Source organism: Notamacropus eugenii, chromosome 6, assembly GCF_028372415.1.
Source record: "Notamacropus eugenii isolate mMacEug1 chromosome 6, mMacEug1.pri_v2, whole genome shotgun sequence".
NCBI classification, from domain to species: domain Eukaryota; kingdom Metazoa; phylum Chordata; class Mammalia; order Diprotodontia; family Macropodidae; genus Notamacropus; species Notamacropus eugenii.
Genome location: NC_092877.1, coordinates 359,362,892 through 359,373,609, shown reverse-complemented (window position 1 = coordinate 359,373,609; position 10,718 = coordinate 359,362,892). Strand labels below are relative to the sequence as shown.

Here is a 10,718-nt window from a genome sequence, read left to right as displayed (position 1 = left end):
TTCTTTTTGAGCTCTTCCATGGCCTGAGCCCATTGGGTGGGCTGGGACACAGAAGCCTTGATTTCTGTGTCTTTGCCTGATGGTAAGCATTGTTCTTCCTCATCAGAAAGGAAGGGAGAAAATGTCTCTTCTCCAAGAAAGTAGCCTTCAATAGTCTTATTTCTTTTCCCTTTTCTGGTCATTTTCCCAGCCAGTGACTTGACCTCTGAATATTCTCCTCACACCCACCTTGCCTCCTGGTCCTCCCTGCCAGCGTTTGGGGACTGAGATTCAAATGCTGCTTCCAGCCTTAGGGCTTTTGGCGGGGGCAGGGCTGCTATTCAGTGTGAGAATTAAGTTCAGGTGGTCAGGTTGGGGTAGGGCCGCCTCTCAGGCTCAGTTCCCTCAGGGGGTTTATGCACAGACCTTCCACAATGGATTCAGGCTCCCGCCCGCTTGGGGAGCCCTGGTCTGCAGCCGCCTCTCAGCTTCTACCTCCCGGGGGGGCCCAAATCATGGGGGCACTCCACTCCCCTCTCGACCCGCCAAAGAGACTCTCTCACCAACCCCCGTCACCTGTGGGTGGAGGGACTTGTGCGGCTGCTGGAGATCCCATCCCTGAAGCCTGCTCCGGTCTGTTTCTCTTGGTGCCGTGGCCACAGCAGGTCTGGGCTGGGCTGGGCTCCGCGTCTGCAGCAAGACGGATCTTTTGCGAGAGGTTTGCAGGTCCCTCTGTGGGTGGAGGGACCCGCGTGGCCACTGGAGATCCTGTCCCCGAAGCCCGCTCAGATCTTTTCCTCTTGGTGCCGCGGCCGCTGCAGGGCTGCCCTCAGCTCCCAGTCCCAGTGCCCAGTCCGCAGCGCGAAGGACCCCCCACGAGAGGTTTGCAGGTCCCTCCGGAACAGAAATCTCCCTCGCTCCAATATTCCGTGGCCTCTGGGTGCAGAATTCACCGTGATTTACTCCCCTGTAGCCGTTCTGTGGGTTGTGGGTTCGGAGCTATGTGTATGTGCGTCTTTCTACTTCGCCGTCTTGCCTCTGCCCCCTATTTTAATATTTTTGATTGTTGTAGTAGCAATCACTCTGACCCATCCAGGATGGCATACTAGCACAAGTTCTTAGATGTGCTTTTCTGAAAGCAAAAGAATTTTTGAGGAGTCAACAAGCTTCTTTAATCATCTATACCAACAAAGAAAATATAAGAAGAGAAATAAAGACCAATAGACAGAACTTCTAACTGTTTGGCTATAAGCAATACATATATCACATATCAACAGACAGATCCAACTGTCTAATTATTGTGTGTATGTATGTGTGTGTGTGTATATATATATATATATATATATATATATATATACACACCAGAGAAAGAAGAACCAACATCTGGCCTTTCAAAGTGGGGAGGGAGTGTCTCCTTAATGGCTACCCAGAGTCTTTTCTTGCCCAGGAACCTTCTTACTAAGAGTAAGCCCTTAAGGCAGGGGAAGATCTTTGACTTCCCACAAAACAATCTTCCCCTAATCAAGCAACTCTCATTAACACTACAAGTGGATGTACTTATCTTGCTCTGGTTGGAAATGCTGAGGCAGTTCCATCACTGGATTCTATCACTAATGGACACAGAAGCTTTGACCTCCTGTCTTTCTGAAAAGAACTTGTTTTCTCCTACTTAGGCAGCCTGATGATCCTACCTACTCTCCAAGGCTCACTACATTCCTGCTATGTTTAGTGCAGACACCCTATCATCTGTAGGTCTATTGAAGGTTAGATTACTTTTAGTTCAAGCAATCTGTTAATCTCAGCCTCCCCTAATAGTGGGAACGCCCAGCTTTCATAGAACTGAAAACATTTTTGAATGCATTATGATGACGTACTGATGTGTGAGGGATTTGAAAACCAGTTTTAGAGTACCCACTCTCCCTTTCTAGTTGTGACCATAGTTAAATCATTTATTTCTTTGTCACTTAGAAAATGGGTATAATACTACAGTAACTCACAGAGTTATTATAAGGGAAAGATTTGCTAAAATATAAAGTGCTATAGAAAGATGAGCAATTACTTTTCTCTTATGTGATCTGAATAGCAGCCCTGTGTGAAATCCCCAAATACCTGAAATAAATGACCAAATCTGTTTAACCGCTTCAAAAATTGACACTAACTCAGAAAAGCTAGTGACAGCCAGGTGATGCAGTGAATCAAGTGCCAAGTGTGAAGTCAAGAAGATTCATCTTCCTGTGTTAAAAATCTGGCCTCAGATACCAGCTGGGTGATGTTCGGCAAGTCACTTCACTTTGTTTGTCTGAGTTCCTTCTCTGTTTTTGTTGTTGGTCCTTTGTTTTGAAAAACAGCCAATGACATCACAAAGGTGATATCTTGACTTATGAGTGAATTGGATTTAAGTGAGGAAGAGTTGCACAGAGTTGTCAGTGTTACCCTCTCTTCCAGTCATTGAATTTCAGTGAAAAGACAAAAGATGATTTGCAATAGCCCAGGATGCAGTGGGTGACCATGGCCTTTCGAAATTAAAGTCTTTTCCAGATCTCAGTTTGTCTGAGGCAGTGCTTCAGATGATGAGCTAGAATGACCCAGAGAAGGAAATGGAAAACCATTGTAGCATCTTGCCAAGAAAATCCCAAATAGGGTCAAGAAGTGCTGGACACAAAGGAAACAAACGCAAAGAGTTGGTAGGTGATTTCGATCTCATTTTAACTGGAGAGCTAAATACTCTCTTTTGTTTGTGTGTGTGTGTGTGTGTGTGTGTGTGTGTGTGTGTGTGTGTGTGTGTGCATATGGGTGTGTCAGTGTGTATGTCTGTCTGTCTGTGTCTGTGTTTCTGTGATGTGAAAGTATAGAAGGAGCTAGAGACCTCTCTTTCTAGTCTAAGGGAACAGGAGGAGTGTAGCTCCAACATGGGCCAGCAGCTGCAAGGAATTCAAACTAAAGTGCTGAAATTCTGCCTCTAGATCAACAGCCTACTGGTTCTCTGAGCAGTATTAGTGTATTCAAAAGCCTTCCTGAATGTCATTTGCCTCCTTGGGAGCAGGATAGTGTTAGGTGTGGGTTGAGATATTCATACTTGGCCTTTGTTTGTAGAAGAGGGATAAATTAGCTTGGAATGTCGCTTTTTTAGCTATATAAAGCTAACTACTTTAATAATTTAGAATAGCTTTTAATGTAAACATGAAATTCTTTGTATTTTAGTCTACTTGCTGAATGGGAGTGGGAAAAAATGACTTGGATCTTTAATCAGCTATGTTCATAAATTTTCTTTACAAAGACTTACCTCTTGAGTAAATGAATTTCAACATGATACACTTAAAATGGTGTTATTTATCAGTATTATTGTGCTCATTTGACAGATAAGGAAAATGAGACTTGAAGAGGTGAGGTGACATAGTATATTGTCCAGGTATATATTATGTCCAGAGTGACGTAGTATATGGGTTATAAGGTTATTTTCTATAAGCTAAATACCAATTTACTACTACTTTCTTACAAAGTTATAATTATACTCTCATGAAAAAAATTAAAAAAAGAATTAGCTCAAATAATAATGAGAATTACCTTCACAATTAACTCTGTTAATATTGAACATTTCAAAGAAAATGACAATTCATTAATATTAATAAAAATCACTCATTGTCATATGGGAATACAAAACACTTGCTTTGAAAATGGTGTATCCACAGAACTTGGTCCCTGTGAGAAGTCACTCTACTCCAGTCATTCCCTGGACTTTCAAATTAGGGAGACAATATGACATGTAGTCCCTAGAACAATCTCTATTCTAAGTAACTGGTTTTTTTTTCCTGAGTTCTAGGACTGAGGAGCTGACAGAGCAACAGGAAATTGAGTGGCTTGCTGGGAAAAAGTTATGGAAAAGGTGGGTAATTACTTACCCTCTCTACTCAGCAGAGATCATTCTGCCCCAATCATTAGTTTGGATGTTAATTTAATTAATATTTCCTAGAAGTGAGTGTGTGTGGGAGAGTGAGGAGAAAGTTGGTAGCTGCTGAATCTGTCTTTGCCAGCCCTAGTGGCGGAATGCCTTAGTAGAAAGAAGTACGTCTGAGAGGTTATATAGCAAACTATTTGAAGGAAGAAATACGTTGTGTTTCTTTGTTTTTCTAACACAGATTCTGTCATGTAATCAGTAATTAATAAATTATTGGTTGGTTTCCACCTTCATAAAAAATTGTAAAGAGGAGTCTAACACATAATTTAAAATAATTCTCCTTAGCCTCAGTTTCCTTATATGCAAGATAACCAGCTTATGAGAGCTGACATCTGAGATCCTTTGAGCCTAGATGTATGGCTCTATGAGCCCATTATCAGTCAGTGGAAGGTCCTTAGATGTCATATGCTCACTGAAATGACAAGCTAGCTACATTTGTGCATTTTTTCTAAGACCTATTCTTTGTAGGTGAGATAATGAGGATATTGATGCAAAGTCAAAAATATACTTTCATGTTTTGCTTTGGGAGGTGGAGGTGCGGATAGATTGCATTAAAATTTGTGCTATCCCCCCACTCAAGAATGCAAGCCCATCTTTTTTTCTAGTTATTCCTTGGAGGGAAGAGGTATGTAAATGGAACTGGTTAATGACCAAGATTCCAGGACTGACTCTATCTGGCTCTAGAGTAACAGTTCTATTTTTCTAGAAAATGATGTTTGACTAAGTATTTTCCAACATTTCTTACAGTTCTAATATATTTGATTGTGTTTGTACTGAAAAGATAATAAGGCAAATTTTAGAAGATCTGTGCCAATGGATGAAGTAGTGGACATGGAATCAGGAAGACCTGAATTCAAATCCAGCCTCAGACATTGATAAGCTGTGTGACTTTGACCAATCACATAATATTTGTTTATCTCAATTTCCTCAATTGTAAAATGGAGATAATAACTCACTCTCACAGGGCTGTCATGAAAATAAAATGAGTTAATATTTGTAAAAGTGCTTAGCCCAGTTACTAGGATATTTTAGGGATTATATGAATTCTTATTCACTTTCCTTTATCCTTTGTCAGCCTGTTTACTTATCTGTAAGTTCACAAGATGTTTAGTACCTGGATGAAATTTCCTTTATATCCCTGTCTTTGAGTATCTGCCACACAACCACTGATATTCATATACTCTTTTAGGAAGTCATGAAGTCTTATGTAAATATCAATGTTTGTGTGCTATTAATAATTAATAACTCTTTTAGTAATGAATGGTTAAGAAAGCATGCACCACACAACTACATTGGTGGTGTAGATATTAAGCCAATTCTATTTATATTGACAGATGAAAGGAGTGAGGCTCACAAAGGTAAAATGACTTGTCCAATTTCACACTGCTAGTAAGAGTCATATGACAGGATCATAGAATCCTAGATTTAGATTGGGTGAAGGGATCTTATTTTACCAAGGAAGAAAGAAAGTCTCTGAGGGGTTTACCAAGGGTCACATAGCCAGTTAAGTGGATGAAGTGGGATTTGAACTACTTTCCTGATTCTATTTCCAAAAATCTATTCACTATACCTCATTTTCTCTAATTGGACCAAATGAAATAATATTTGTTAGATTATGTATCTACTTTTACTTTTTTAGGAACATGCTATAGAGATTTTTATCTTGATGTTTTCAATTTAAATTTTTACATTCTATTTCCTTCCTTTCAGTGATTTCTCAGAGACCACAGACTTTGGAGAAATACCAAAGACTATGAGGGAAAATGAGACCTGCTCTCTGGATTATTTTAATATATATAGAAAATGTATTGACTGATCAGAATTAAAACATGAAATAATGAAAAGTGTAGCATCTATATTAAATAATTAAATGTTGGTGGTCTATCTATCCTTCCCTGAATAGACAGGGAAGATAAAAGACAAAAATCACTCTCTATCCTTATTAGTGAATGATGTCAAATGTTAGAAGATTTGAATACCTTTGGATGTGTCCTTTGGAAGAGCTGTCCATAGTTGGCATCCTATCATGGTGCTTCCGGAACAGTATGCCTGAACAGTTGGAGTCAGGAGCAAGCAAATTGAAAGCTGTGTATAGGTGGGAGGTAGGGGAAATAACTCCAACAGCTGATATGAAATGAGTCCTTCTGCCAAAACCCACAAGTTACTGAGTAGTCTTGGCTCTGTAGATGTCAATCTGACTGTAAGTGTGCATGATAAATGGAAAGACTATTTTAAAATATGTTTGAGTTTGCCAACCTGGAGACTTGCCTGGGAAAAGAGAGCCTCAGAACACATTACAGTAGAAACAAGCACATTTTATTGAAATTCACATAAGCTGGCTGGAGAGAATCATACTGCTAAGCTGATGAAGATTTCATCTTTAATAACCACTGTTAGTGGTTTAGTAATCGCTGTTACTTATAGCTCTTGCAACTTTTCTCTGTATTATTGCGGGGCTTAAATCACGTGAGTTATTTTATGCAATACAATGCAGGAACACAATGCTTTCTGCCAGCATTAGGAGTTTCAGCATGGGTTTCTGTTTGTTCACAGCTTGATGATATTTCCAAGTAGAAATGGAATGAACAATTTTGTGCAAACTCAAAAATGGGCCTTTGAAAATAATATTGAAGGCAATGGTTCTATCTCATTCAAATATAAGGTGTATAGTGTGTCACTGTGGTTCAATGGAGAGAGGACTGAACTTGAGATCAGGAGGAGCAGGTTTCATGTTCTGCTTCTTTTAGGATTTACGGGGTCTAGTGAAGTGCATACAGTGCTAGGATTAACATCAGGAAGACCTGGGCCCAAATCCTGTCTTTTACATTTAATAGTTCATTAGTGCACCATAGGCAAATCTCCTTCAAGGTCATCTACAACATTAGGATAATTTCTATTCCATCAAACTCAACGCATTGTTGTGAGTATAAAAAGATATATTCCACGCAAATTTTAAATGCTACGTATGTTTCAGTTATTATTTTGATTGTCACAGTGATAAAATGACTGGTTCAGAAATCCGTCCTCCATTTTTTTTTAAAGTCGGGTGAATGTAGCATACTATTACGTCTTTCGATCTGGAGAAGACAGAGATTATTTAATCCAGGAGTTATTCATCTAAAATACATGAACTTTTTGTGAACTTATTTTTAGTAACTATATTTCAATGTGATTGCTTTTCTTTGTAATTCCATGTATTTTCTAATGTATTTAAACACATGAGTCTGAGAGTGGGTTCATAGGATTTAACAGATTGCCAAAGGGGTCCATGACACAAAATATTTAGAATCCTAAATTGAGTACAACTTGCTGATTTCCCAAACAAAAGCCTAGGAGGGCAATCTGCCATATGTCTTACATTGTATAATATTAAGTGGCAGAGGTACACTTCAAACCCAGGACAAAAGACTCCAAATACAATGAATTTAATTACCATCTCTTTGCAGATTATTCTTGAATTCATTAATTTAGCCTTAACCTCTTCCCTGAATTCTAGACTCACATGTCTTACTATTTACTGTATATTTCACACTAGATAACTTAGAAATATATTAAACTCAAATGTCTAAAATTCAGTTCATCTCAAAACCTCCCATCTTCTTAATTTTCCTGTTAATATTATGGGTACCACTAACCTCCCAGTGATCTAGGCTTACATTCTAGGTATAATCCTCAGCTCTTCACTTTCATCCTACATATCTAATCAGTTATCAATTTCTGTGGAGTCTTCACATCACAAATGTTTCCCTTTGTCTGCAAGACCTTATTACCTCATGTCCGGACTATTGCAGCATTCTACTAGTTGATCTCTCTCCGTCTCAATTCTTTCCCCTCTAGTCCATTCTCTATTTAGTTATCAATTATGCTTCTTCCTAAAGCATGCCTGATTATTATACCTGCCTAACCAACAAACTTCAGTGACTCCCTATTACCACCAGGATCCCCCATTAAACTCAGAATTCTTTGATAGTAAAGATTATCTTTAACTTTCCTTTCTGTCCCTAGAATACAGTACATTTTCTGGTTAATAGTAGGCACTCCATAAATGTTTCTTGGCTTGATTTGAGTCTTTTTTGCTTTTCAAAACCAAATTATCTTGCCCCATGCCTACCTTTTCAGTCTTTTTTTGTAATTTCACTTGTCATTACACATATTCTTTGATCCAGTGTCACTGGGCATACTCCTCTTTTTCTCACAAGACCCTCCATTAACCTATTTTGGGTATTTAACCCATCCCTGAAATTACTTCCCTCCTCATCACTTCCTCTTATTTTCCATGGCTTTTTTGGTTCAAGTTTCAGGTAAATTTCCATCTTCTATAAGAAGCAATATCAGGACCTCTGAGATAATCTCCAATTTATTCCATATATCAGTAGGTCTCAAAATTTTGGTGTCAAGATCACTTAACACTCTGAAAAATTATGTAGATACCCAAAGAGCTTTGATTTCTTTGATTATAGTCATTGCTAACCATATTAGAAATTAAAACTAATATTTTTACAAATTTTTTATTACCTTAGAATAACAATATAAAACTCATTATGCATTAACATAAATCATATTTTTATAAAAATAACTATATTTTCCAAAGAAAAAAATGTCAGAAGAGAGACATCATTTTACATTTATAGCGATCTCTTTAATGTTTGGCTTAACAGTTGACAGCTGGATCCTTATACTGCTTTTGAATTCAGTCTTTTGTAATATGTTGTTTTTGATAAATTAAATGAAAAAAATCCAGTCTCATAGAGATATTTATTTGGAAAAGGGAAAAGAATTTAATAGACCACAAAATTGTGAAAATTCTACTTTGATCATACAACAAAAATGATGAATGGCAGATTCTTGAAAGTTAGTTGTAAGGTGGAACCTGAAACTTTGTCAATGAACTTTTCACACTCCATTATTAAAATAAATTGATCTATTGTGCAACTTCAGTTGACCTTTTTTCCATATATAGTTCTGTAACATCTTGTGTTGGTAATTTGGAAAATGCCATTTTAATGAATTGTGCAGATATCCAAAATGTGACAGATTTCATCATACAATATCACTAAATTTCATTAGTTAATAACATTACTAATCTAATCAGAAAAGTCTTTAAGAGTTGAGAAACTGTCAAACACCTAGTGACAGATTGCTTCCAGAATTCTAGGGTTTTTTTTTTTTCTTGAAAGCTCAGATTTTATCATCAGAAACAAATACTGTTAGTTGTTTTCCTTGAAATGACAGGCTCACTTAACTCATTTTCAAGAAAATGTCTGCCAAATATACAACTCTGAATAACCATAGTCTGCTAGTTATTCTTTCAAGTAAAAATGGTTTTCTATGAAAAAAGTGGGCAGTTCAGTTTCTATCTCAAAGCATCATACAAATATTTTTCCTTCCAATAACCATTATGGTTTGGTTTGGAGAAGAAATGATCTATGTTTACTTCACATTTCATCACACAGAATCTTAAAAAATAAATCCACTCAGGGGTCTAGTTTTAATAAAATTAATATTTAATATGACTTCATCAAGGGCATCCTTAACTGTGACTGCCTTTTCTTCTCCTATAAGTCAATCATAGGGAAGAATAATGCAATGACCACTGGTACAGTTTGGTGACACTCCATTGATTGTTGAAAAGTGACAGCCATTTTAGTGACATTGCTTTTGCACCATCACTCATATGTCAATACAGTGTCCCTAGATAAATGCTGAGATTCAAAAAATTTATTGAATACTTTGAATATTTCAGTATTACTTATGTTTGTTGCCAAAGATTCACATTAAAGATCTTTGATGATTATTTGGTGCTGTTGCCAGACAAATAAAATTGAAACAGCAGGTCCAGTCATGGTGATAGATTCATCTAATTTTAAGGCAAATATACAAGTCTGTAGACAGGATAGTAAGTCAATCTTAATACTTACACATGTCTTTAATTTGCATATCATGTAGCTTCTTGAAAAAATTAATATATACTCATAAAAGAATGGAATAAAATGAAAATAATATTTAGCATTGTTGTAAAAATAGTTTGGACCTCCAGCATCTCCTGAAAGAGTGAGTGTTGGGAAACCACTAGATTGTCAGACCATACTGGGAGAGGCATCAATATGGATAGATATAGGTAGATATATAGATAGCTATCTTCATGTATATGTGTATGTATATATGTGTATATGTATGTGTACATATGTGTATACATACATATATCTATATGTATACATACCTATATACACACATATATGTCTGTATTCATATGTATGTTACATATATGCATATATAATCTTCATTGTGCATGGTTGTCTGCATGTTGTTTCACATATTTGTGAGATCTCCTTTTTTGTTAGTCTTTCTTTTTATCTCCAACACTTAGCATAGTGCTTGCCCTATAATAAATATGTTGATTTATTACTGACTCTTTCCCCAGACCAAAGTGACTGTTCTGAAATGAAAATTTTGAATGAAATGAAATGAAAGTTTTGAATGATGCATATTGTGAAAGTCACTGTGTATATCAACCGATCTACTTTTGTTTTTTATGTTCTTTAGTCATTTTATTGGCAAAAATATTGGAGACGTCTGTCATTTTCTTCTTCAGGTTATTTTAAGATGAATAACTGAGTCAAACAGGGTTAATTAACTTGACCAGGATCACAAAGCTACTAAGTGTCTCAGGCCAGATTTTAACTCACAAAGATGAATCTTTTGACCTCTGACACTCTATCCACTGTGTCATCTAGCTGCCATCAACTCACCCTCTGTGTTTGTATGACAATGTTGCCTGCTCAAT

The 10,718-nt window shown here is 37.0% G+C and overlaps 1 long non-coding RNA gene across 2 annotated transcripts; it reads left to right on the top strand.

The window, feature by feature from the left end:
- Window positions 1-1,354: 1,354 nt before the first annotated feature.
- Window positions 1,355-10,415, top strand: LOC140510167 (uncharacterized). 2 transcript variants are annotated; one of them, XR_011969130.1, is made up of 3 exons: window positions 1,355-2,663; window positions 3,800-3,862; window positions 5,645-10,415. It is a non-coding gene; the product is annotated as an uncharacterized lncRNA (long non-coding RNA). The 2 variants fall into 2 exon arrangements; XR_011969131.1 differs by having other exon boundaries at window positions 3,794-3,862.
- The last annotated feature ends 303 nt before the right edge of the window (window positions 10,416-10,718 follow it).